The sequence below is a fragment of the Echinops telfairi genome, unplaced genomic scaffold (genome assembly GCF_000313985.2).
Source record: "Echinops telfairi isolate 266 unplaced genomic scaffold, ASM31398v2 ScPeMD7_7424;HRSCAF=8462, whole genome shotgun sequence".
NCBI classification, from domain to species: Eukaryota; Metazoa; Chordata; class Mammalia; order Afrosoricida; family Tenrecidae; genus Echinops; species Echinops telfairi.
This window is the reverse complement of record NW_022111324.1, coordinates 3,579,920-3,589,986: the sequence shown is the minus strand read 5'-3', so window position 1 is coordinate 3,589,986 and position 10,067 is coordinate 3,579,920. Positions and strand designations below refer to the sequence as shown.

At 36.8% G+C, this 10,067-nt stretch overlaps 1 pseudogene; it reads left to right on the top strand.

The window, feature by feature from the left end:
- Nucleotides 1-829: 829 nt before the first annotated feature.
- Nucleotides 830-1,186, top strand: LOC101662448 (annotated as a pseudogene).
- Nucleotides 1,187-10,067: the final 8,881 nt, after the last annotated feature.

Genomic DNA, 10,067 nt, shown 5'->3' with positions numbered 1-10,067 from the left:
TGAGCCATTCCTCACAATTATTCTTATCTTTGAGCCCATAGTTGAAGCCACTGTCAATTCATCTTGTCAAAGGTCTTCCTTTTTTTGGCAGCACCACTATATTATCAAGCCTGATGTCTTCTCCAGGGACCATTCTCTCCTAAGAACATGTACAAAGTACGACTTTGGCTGTATTTATACCAAGACAGGTCTGTCTTGGTTCTTTCAATATTCTTCACCAGTATCATAATTCAAATGCATCAAATTTTTAAAATCTCTCTCTTTAAAAAATTTTGACACAATGTTTAATATATGTTATGCCTTTGTTCCAGCATAAGAATATTCCTATACTACACTTAAATATTTTTAAAAGTTTTATTGGCACTTCTTCTACACATCATACAATTCAATTGTTCAATCATATCAAAATAGTTATTGAGTCATTACCACAGTCAATTTTAGAACATTTTCTTCTTCATAACACTCATTATTAGTGTATTTTTTAATTGTGGCAAACATATACACAACAAAACTTTTTCAATTCAACAACTTCTACATGTATAATTCAGTACCATTGATGATACTCTTGTGCCACCATTATTGATATCCTTTTCCAAATTATTCCACCACCTTTAGCATAAACCAATGCCCCCTAAGCAAGTACTCTTCCTTCTTCACCATCATATAATGATGGTAACTTTAGTTTGTTTTAAAAAATCGTTTTCTTGCTCTTTGAGAAGACGCGGCCGTCGTCCTGCCATGCTCCGCCCCCCCCCCCCCCTTCCCATTCCTGACTCACCGCTGTTCGCTCTCTCCGAGGAACAAGTCAGTCGGGAAGCGCCCTGCTGCCATGGCATTTAAGGACACCAGAAAGACACCTGTGGAACCAGAGGTGGCCATTCACCGGATTAGAATTACCCTGACCAGCCGCAACGTGAAATCCTTGGAGAATATGTGTGCTGACCTGATCAGAGGGGCTAAGGAGAAGAACCTGAAAGTGAAGGGACCAGTTAGGATGCCTCCCAAGACCGAGAATTACGACCAGGAAAACTCCCTGTGGTGAAGGTTCTAAGACCTGGGACCCATTCCAGATGAGAATCCACAGCGTCTCATTGATTTGCACAGTCCTTCTGAGATAGTTAAGCAGATCACTTCCATAAGTATTGAACCTGGAGTAGACGTTGACGTCACCATTGCAGATGCTTAAAGCAACTATTTTAGTAAATTGATTTATCTGTTGGTAAAAAAAAAATAGTTTTCTTAATAGAAATTCACATATACACTTCCATAGTTACCTCACTTTAAAAAAGAGTTATATATATGGAATTACAATCAGTTTTAGTGCTTCCGCCCCCTCCCACATTCATTGTTTTACTCCCCAATTTCTCTCCCCCTCTCTCTGATAAACCCTCACATTAGTTATTGTCTCTATGCATCCACTCCTGTGCTTCATAAATTGGAAAACCCAACACAAACAATAAAAACAAAATGAAAGAAGAAAATGATAATCACACAAGGGTAAAAATAAAGAGTAAGAAAGAAAAGTTCACCAACAATATTTTTAAAAGCCAGAGAAGAAATTTCTGCCCTGGAACAAAGGAGAAATTGTTAAGCCTAGAGCAAATTCAGGTTGGGTCAAGAGGAAAGTCAACTGACCAAATATCATATTACAGCATAATTCGATCCACCATAATCAAGTTTACAATAGTCTCTGTCTGTTAGTAAAGCTTTTTGTGACCACACGGGATCTGCCAGAGGCTGAATGTGACTCGGTACTCTGCAGATGGATTTTGGGCTCCTACTCTCCTCATTAACTTTCTACAAATGGGGTGTTTACAATTTAAGCTCTGATACCATTCCCTGCACCATATCTGGATTTTCTTCTCATCATTTTAGGATTGCCCAGGCTGGTGTGTGTCTTTGATCAGAACTTAGTTGACTCCTTACTTAGATGGCTGCTTGTTTGAAAACAATTCTTTAAGACCCCAGACACTATTCCAATTGATAGTTGGGCACCATCTGCTTTCTTCACCACACTTTCCTGTAGCACCATTGTCTTCAGTGATCATTTCATGAAGGCGAGTATTGAGCAGGGCCCTGTTATAAGAATGTTCATGGGTTGGTGCTAGAATTAAGCCCAGTGTCCACCTACTGGTCCATGAGTTATGAACAACTCTGTTTTACTTTGGAGGTCATCATATTACGATAAAAACAAAATCAAATTCAGCACGAAAAAAAGCCAAAGAGAACAATAACAAACCAACAAAATTGAAATGGAAAAAACAAAACCTCAAACAAAACAAACAAAAATGAAAAACATTGTCAATAATGTTGAGGTATAAGGTAATTGCATTGATAACATCAATAATTTATCCAATGTCATAGAATTTAAGGTACTGTTGATATGAGGAGTTTATGGGAGTATAGTCCAGCTGTGAACTGCAATCCATGAATTTTTGGTTTTTGTTTTGTTTTTTTATTTTATTTTTTAAATTTTTAAATGGTTGTTTTTATACAGATTGATTTCTTAATTGATTGAGCTGTGTTTACAATGAGCTTTGGGGCTGCTGCTAAGGTAAAATTAACTGTAACATTTCTTACAAAGGCAGATCTTTGCCTATCAGATGAATACCTGACACATTAATGCAAAGAAAGCATTGAGATACTAAATAAGTGGTGGCTCTTGATGTCCTTTAATTGGATGCCCACTAAGCCAGGGTTCTCACCCAAAGGCCAAGGACTGCTATTTCCACAGTCTTGGGTGGCCATCTTTTGCTTTCTCTCCCATCAGGGAGTTTCAGTCTTAAGTTCAAGAGGTACAGGTTGATCTTCTGTATTCAGTGTTCAACTTTCACATGCATATGAGGTAGTAATTACCATTTCTAAAAAGGTTAAAAAGTACAAAATGAAAAAAATGTTGGAATAAGTCTTAATTTTTGTTTCTTTTTTAACGAAATTTTTATTTCTGTTGTGTATGGCACTAGATGAGGCCACAGAATATATTTCTAACTGTGAATCATAATCGAATATGTTTGAAAGCCTCTGGTATACTTAACAGTATGTAGTGAAACATATTTGTATGAACAGTATTTTTGGAACATTGCAAAATCAATATGAGCCATCTCAAACTTGATTGCTAAGGAAGATGCATAAACATTGCTCAAATTTTCTTATGTATTGACTCTTCTTTGTTACAACCAAATTCTTGTTCCCACTGGAAAATGAGAATACATAAGCGGACATGGGCAAAACAACAAAACAAAATAAAAAACAAACAAGTAAGAAACCTTTAAAAGTAACTATTTAAATCACTGGTTATTTATTTATTTCTTTTTACAGAAATAATTGATGTGCTTAATAATGATAAAGTTAGAAGACACTATGTAGTGAAAAAATATTTCTCCTTGCTCCTATTTTTTGCCACCAAATATTACCCTTCACCAAAACAAAATCTTAGGAGTTTTTCATGTATATATTCTAACATTTATATTATTTTTACTATATTAGCAAAGTATGTATTTTTCATTACTTTTTTTATACCTTAGGCTATAACTCTGTTCTGAACTTTGCATAATATACTAGTAGCATGCTTATACCTATGCAGAATGATGTGCAAGTAAGGTATTTCCTACAACACTGTTTGTTATAATAAGAAATTAAACACAACCCAATACCCATTGAGCAGTGAGTGGTTAAATGAGTTTAGTTTATTTTGACAATGAGACATTATGTAGCCATGGAATAAATAGTGAGCAAATACTGTGTACATATCTAAAATAATTATATATGTAAAATACACATTTAAAATACATACTTGAGGGGCTTTAAAAAGATTATGGGAAAATGAAATAGAAATATAATACAATTCTTTCCTTAATTTTTAAAGCAAATGAATACACCATTTTGTGCATTTACAAGAGTGCTTATAGAATCAATTACAAATTTGGACTTATTAGATTAAAATATGTATTTAATTTAAGTAGATATTATTATATTGTCTGCTACAGATGTTGGATCAAATTTTATTTCCACTATCAATGTTTGAAAGCTCCTTTTCTCTTCTCACCAAATCAGTGATGTAGCAATCTTTTTGACCCTGTCAAATTGATGTGGTAAATACAGATCTCTCAATGTAATCTTAATGTGCTGAGTGTCATATCATAGGTCTAAGTCAATAGTATTTCCTACTGATTGAACTGCCTATTACTGCCCTTTGCTTATTTTCCTTTGGATTGCTATTTGTTTGTCTACAGGACCCTGGTGGTACTGTTGGGTAGGCATTGGGCTGCTCACCTTAAGGACAGGTGTTCAAACTCACCAGTTGCTTCATGGGCGAAAGATGAGGCTATTTGCTCCCTTAAGGATTTGCAGCCCTGGAGACCCCATACAGAGAGGGTTGCTGTGAGTTGGTGAAGTTGCTGGAGGCCTGTTGACAGAGCTGGTTATGAGCTGGACTGCTAGGTCCTTGGAAAATGCCAGCTGCTCCGTGGGTTAAAGATAAGGCATTCTACTCCCATGAGCAGTTACTGTCTCAGCAACCCAAGGGGACAGTTCTACTCTGTCCTATAGGATGACTACCTGACTCAATGACAGTGGGGTCTTAAAAATTTTTTTTTTTTGGTTTGTGTAAGAATGGTGCAGACGCAGAACCTGGTCTCCACTGATTTCACAAAGAGGAAGGAGGAAAATCACCATCAGCATGAGGCCTTGGTACGGCGGCCAGGCATACCTCTACCCTTTGACCTTCTTTACCACTCTGACTCCAGCTGCTCTTTGGCGAGCACTTTCTTCTCTTTAGTGGGTTGGACAATTCATTGCAATGCCCACATATGAGGGGGTTCCCCTGAACCATCAGAATTGCACTGGGCAGAGTGGAGCGTGCGTAGTACGCATTCTTACCAACTAGGTGAGCATCAAGCATCGCACTCTGAATTAGTGCACCCAAAGGCAACAGCCTGGGAAGATTCTCTCTGGTCACAGTGAATTTTTTCATAAAAGCAGTTTGGCTGAAACCTCATTTTTGGTGATAGCTGATTTAAGAGAGCAGCATACAGCTGTGAAATTGTGTTTCCTTCTCAGGAAAAATGCTACAGAAACAGTTGTGATGTTGAACACAGCTGACAAGGACAGTTCCATGGGAAAAACTCAAGTGTACACTACATGTGGATTTCTTGTTTCAAGACGGTGAAATGACGATTGATGACAAACCTTCTTCTGTCCGTCCATCCACTTCCAGAATGGACGAAAATGTCAACCCATCGTGCAGTTGGAATTCATTCCACCAGGTCAAACTGTTAATCAAGCTTTCTATTTAGAGGTTCTGAAAAGATTGAGTAACAGCATGTGACAAAAAAGGCCTGATTTGTGGCAGATAGGGTGGTTTGCCACCACGACAATGCACCTGCTCACACAGTCGTCTCAGTGAGGCAGTTTTGGGCAAAAACCAAAACAAACCAAAACAAAAAAACTGCATGTCTCTTTTGCCCCACACACCTTACTCACCTGACCTCACTCCAGGAGACTTCTTTTTGTTTCCGTGAATGAAGAGGGATATGAAAGGGTAGCGATTTGACGAAGTTGAAGAGGTGAAAAAACCAAAACAAAAAACTAAAGCGTTGCTGTGGGCCATCCGGCTATCCAAAGGGATGAGTTTGAAAAATGTTTCCAAGAATGGAATCGCAGAGTTGACAAATGTATTAAGTGTAATGGAGAGAACTTTAAAAGTGATAAAGTTGTTTTAAATTTTAAAAAAATTAATGCATAGCTTTGAAAAAAATTCCACGTTCGTTTTGGGTATCCCCTCAAAGAAATCACAGACTCTATTCACAAAAATGGGGTTCATTAGGGAACCTGACTGATTACAGGTCAAGCCTAGAAACGCTCAGGTTACAGTTCTTTGGTTTCTGCGCGACTCTTCTCCCAAATACCCACAGGCAGTCCTCTATCTGGTTCTCCATTGCACAGCCAAGTAGCCCTGGCCTTTGCCCTGCTTGGGGAAATGTTACAAAGCTCCTTTAACACTGCTGATAGATGCTCAAAGGGTGTACCACTGCACCTTGAGCCTCAAACAGAAGGCTCTAGCTCCATGGGCCAGCAAACCTACTTCTGCGGACTTGGAAGCTCACTGCTCCAACCTGTGCTCTGGTTCTGCTGCCTCTGATGCTTTTTAGCACTTTGCTGCTGCTTCTCAATGTCAATAACTCTGTCTCCTGCATCAAAGAGGAATCTTAGAGTGCAAAGGATGCCTTCCACTACTGGTTCTTTGTTCATGATGGTGGTGAGAGACTCCATTCCTCTTTCTGAGATAGCTCATTTTATACAGTGGCATGGCAAAACTCACCAACTTCCATGTGAACGTTTCATACATCTTACTTGGATGATTCCATCCAGTGATTTGGTGGAAGTTACAAAAGACTCTGACTAGACAAGCCATATCGAGTAAATTCATGGTACTACAATGTTAGAAAATTTTATATTTTTGAGCATTTAGTCTTTTGAAATCTGATTAATAAATGTTTTCCAATGTGCCATTATAATTACACACAATGCCTTTCTGTTTTGTCATGCAGAAACATTTTATTCTTTATCATCTAAAGTATTCATATTTCATTTCGGGACAGAGAAGTTTTAAAGAAAATACTCCAAAAGGCATTTACAAGGGGAATATAAATCAAATGTTTCCATTATTTCTTGTGGCATTTGTTCTTTTGCTATATGTTTGAGATATAGATTTTAACTTACTTTTTCAAATAGCTACTCAGTCATTCTTAATATATATATAACAAATTGCTTAGGAATACATCAAATTAAATAAAAAAAGTACTTGTTAGATATAAAAAATATTGATATATTGTTGTTGTTGTTGTTAGGTACTGTCAAACTGATTCTGACTCATAACAACTCTATAAGAGAGAGTAGACCTGCTCCACGGGGTCTCTTATGCGGAAGTCCTTATGGGAACAGATCGCCAGGTCTTTTCTCCTGTAGAGTGTCTGGTAGGTTTGATCAGCAGATGAATATTTAACCATAGCTCTAACAGGGATACTTTGAGTATTGATAATAAGAGGTTGTTATGAAAAAATTTTTCCAACAATGAAATGGAAAGTTTCTGGTAAAATTGAGTTTACCACAATGGCAACACAAATAAATTCAAAACATACACAGTTCTATAGCCCTTAAAGTATTTGATCTATAAGTAAAACATTTCCACAAAAGAACCTTCAGACCCACATCATTCTACTGTCAAAATCCCACATCACATTTAAAGAGCAAATATACCAGCAATATAAGTAAGTTTTACACTTACTTCCGCAGATTACTAAAAAAAAAAATACATCCCCTTTTATGTTATAGTCATATAACCTCGATACCAGTAGTCAACAGAGACAAGATTTAATAGAAAAATTATATACTTGTGTGTGTCATGAACATAGATACAGAAATCCTGTACAAATATACTTTTAGTAAACCAAATCCTTCAATATATATTTAAAACATATCCATACTGACTGAGCTGTATTCATCTAATTAACACAAGGTTGCTGTAACATGAAAATATAGATCAGTTTAATTTGACATGTTAATAGAATAAAGAAGAAAATAACAGTATCATTTTAGTAGATACCGTTAAAGCCTATTCTACAAACCAAGATCCAGTCATGACAAAACCTTTTTATAAGCAAATAACAGAATGAATCACTCATAATCTGATATGGATGATCTATTTAAGAAAACTACAGTCAACATGATTCTGCACAGTTATTTGAGGGGGCTTCAAAAATTCATGGAAATTTTCCATTGTCTTTTAATTCCATTTATTACAAACATTTAGGAACTCGCTTGGATGTTGAAAACTTTCTTTTGCTCTCTGGAACAAGAAAAGGATGACTAATGGTCAGATTGACATCACACCTCATGCTGAAGCTTCCAACCAGTGCCATGCCAACAAAGAAACAAAAAGGACTTAAGTATTAGATTGTCAGAAATAAACTGCCATTATTCATTGATGGTATATATGTAGAAAACCCCCAAAATTCACAGATAACTTATTAGAATGGATAGAGAATTAGTGACTACATGGTTAATAAAAAAATTTATTTCTATAATCACACAGAAACAAAAAAATTAGCACTATTATTCATATTATCATAAAATATCAAATAATTATGAATAAATCCAGCCAAATATGTAAGAGATGTCTTGGTTGTGTACTATTGGGTCCAATCTGACTCAGCAACCGAGCAATTTTAGAGCAGCTGATCCTGCGGTCCGTGCTCGCAGCGGAGGCTGGCGTGGACCTACTGATCTTTCGTGAGTGGTGGAGCTCTCTAGCACTGTGCCAGCAGAGCTGCTGTGTGGGCCCCTCAGACTAAGAATGACAATGAAAGGGAATTTAAGAATAACATAGTCGAGATTTGTACCATGCTCCTGGGCTAAAAGGTCTATTATTTAATGTGTACAGTCAGTTTAATTCCAATCAAAACCCTAAGAAGAATTATTGAGGAGCTTAACAAGATCATCCTAAAATATATGAGCGTTCAAAGAACCAATGAGGTAAGACATTGTCGAGGAAGGAAAATACAAATGGACTTTCTTTACCTTTTAACAAGACATAAATGTAGGCCAATCTACCTAATATACTATTCTTGTGACCAAGGACCATAGTTTCTGGGGCAATTCCTCTTTTCAATATTCCCACCATAGGGCATGCACATGTCGACCAGTAGATTCATAAGAATGTTCATATGAGCATCATTTATAATAGTGCCAAGTTGGAAATAACTCAAATGACCCAAAACTTGAATGGATATAAATATTGGCATAGTTATACATTGGAATATTATATTGTCATAAGAATTAACAACCCACTGCTACATACAATATGAATGAATCTCATAAATGTAAATGTTGAAAAATAGAAATTAGATATAATAGAATTCCATTTATATGAACTTTTAAACTACATAGACACAAACTAGAAAACCAAAAAAGAAAAGAAAACGAAGGATAACAAGTATAGTAATGGTTAGCTGTAGTGTCTACAGTTCCTAGAGCAGACTGGTGGTAACGTTGGGTAAGCCTTGGATTGTGTCAAACCCACCAGCGTTCCATGGGCGAAAAATGAGGCAGTCTGCTTCTGTAAAGATTTACAAAGTTTCAGGAACCCTATATAGGGCTGATGGAATCCGATACTGGACTCTATGGCAGTGGAGTTTTTGGTTAGCCTGCAGCTAAAGGGAAGTATAATTATTAGGAGGTACACAGTGGTCCCTGGTTTTCTAGGTGATTTCCATTTATTGTCCTGGGTAATATTAAAGCAATGTTTACCTTATAATCATACAATGAATACAATAATTCACCAAGCGATACCTTCATGGTTTATGTACTTTTGGGGATGTGTGTTATTTTTTATTTCAAAAAGAAATGTATTTAACAACTTCTCATTTATGAGGGGCATCAAAACGTCTGTGGAAATTCCATTATCTTTTAATTCAATTTCTTCCATAAATCTTCTGAAGTCACCTTGTCTAATTCACAATAATTTAGTTCATACATGTATCTCCATTGAATAATTCATGAAATCATACCTATAGTACTAAATGTAACAGACTCTGGTACATCATTTCTTATTCAATTCTGTTAAAAACCTACTGGTCAGTTCTCTCTCAATGCAAGAACATTTTGTTCTAATAATCTGGCATTCCATGATGCTCACCTTCCTGACATGGTGGCTTAAGACAAAATGTGTGCATAAACAAATGTGGTGAAGAAAGCGGATGGTACCTGGCTATCAAAATATATGGCATATGGGGTCTTAAAGGCTTGATGATAAACAAGCGACCATCTGGCTGAGAAGCAACAAAGTCCACATGGAAGAAGGACACCAACCTGTGTGATCATGAGGTGTCAATGGGATCAAGTATCAGGCATCAAAGACCCAGAACAAAAAATCATACCAATGTGAATGAGGGGAGTGCAGAGTGGAGACCCACAACCCATCTGTAGACAATTGTGCATTCCTTTACATAAGGGTCACAAGAAAGAGACAAGCCAGTCAGGGGGCGGTATAGAACTGATGAAACATGCAA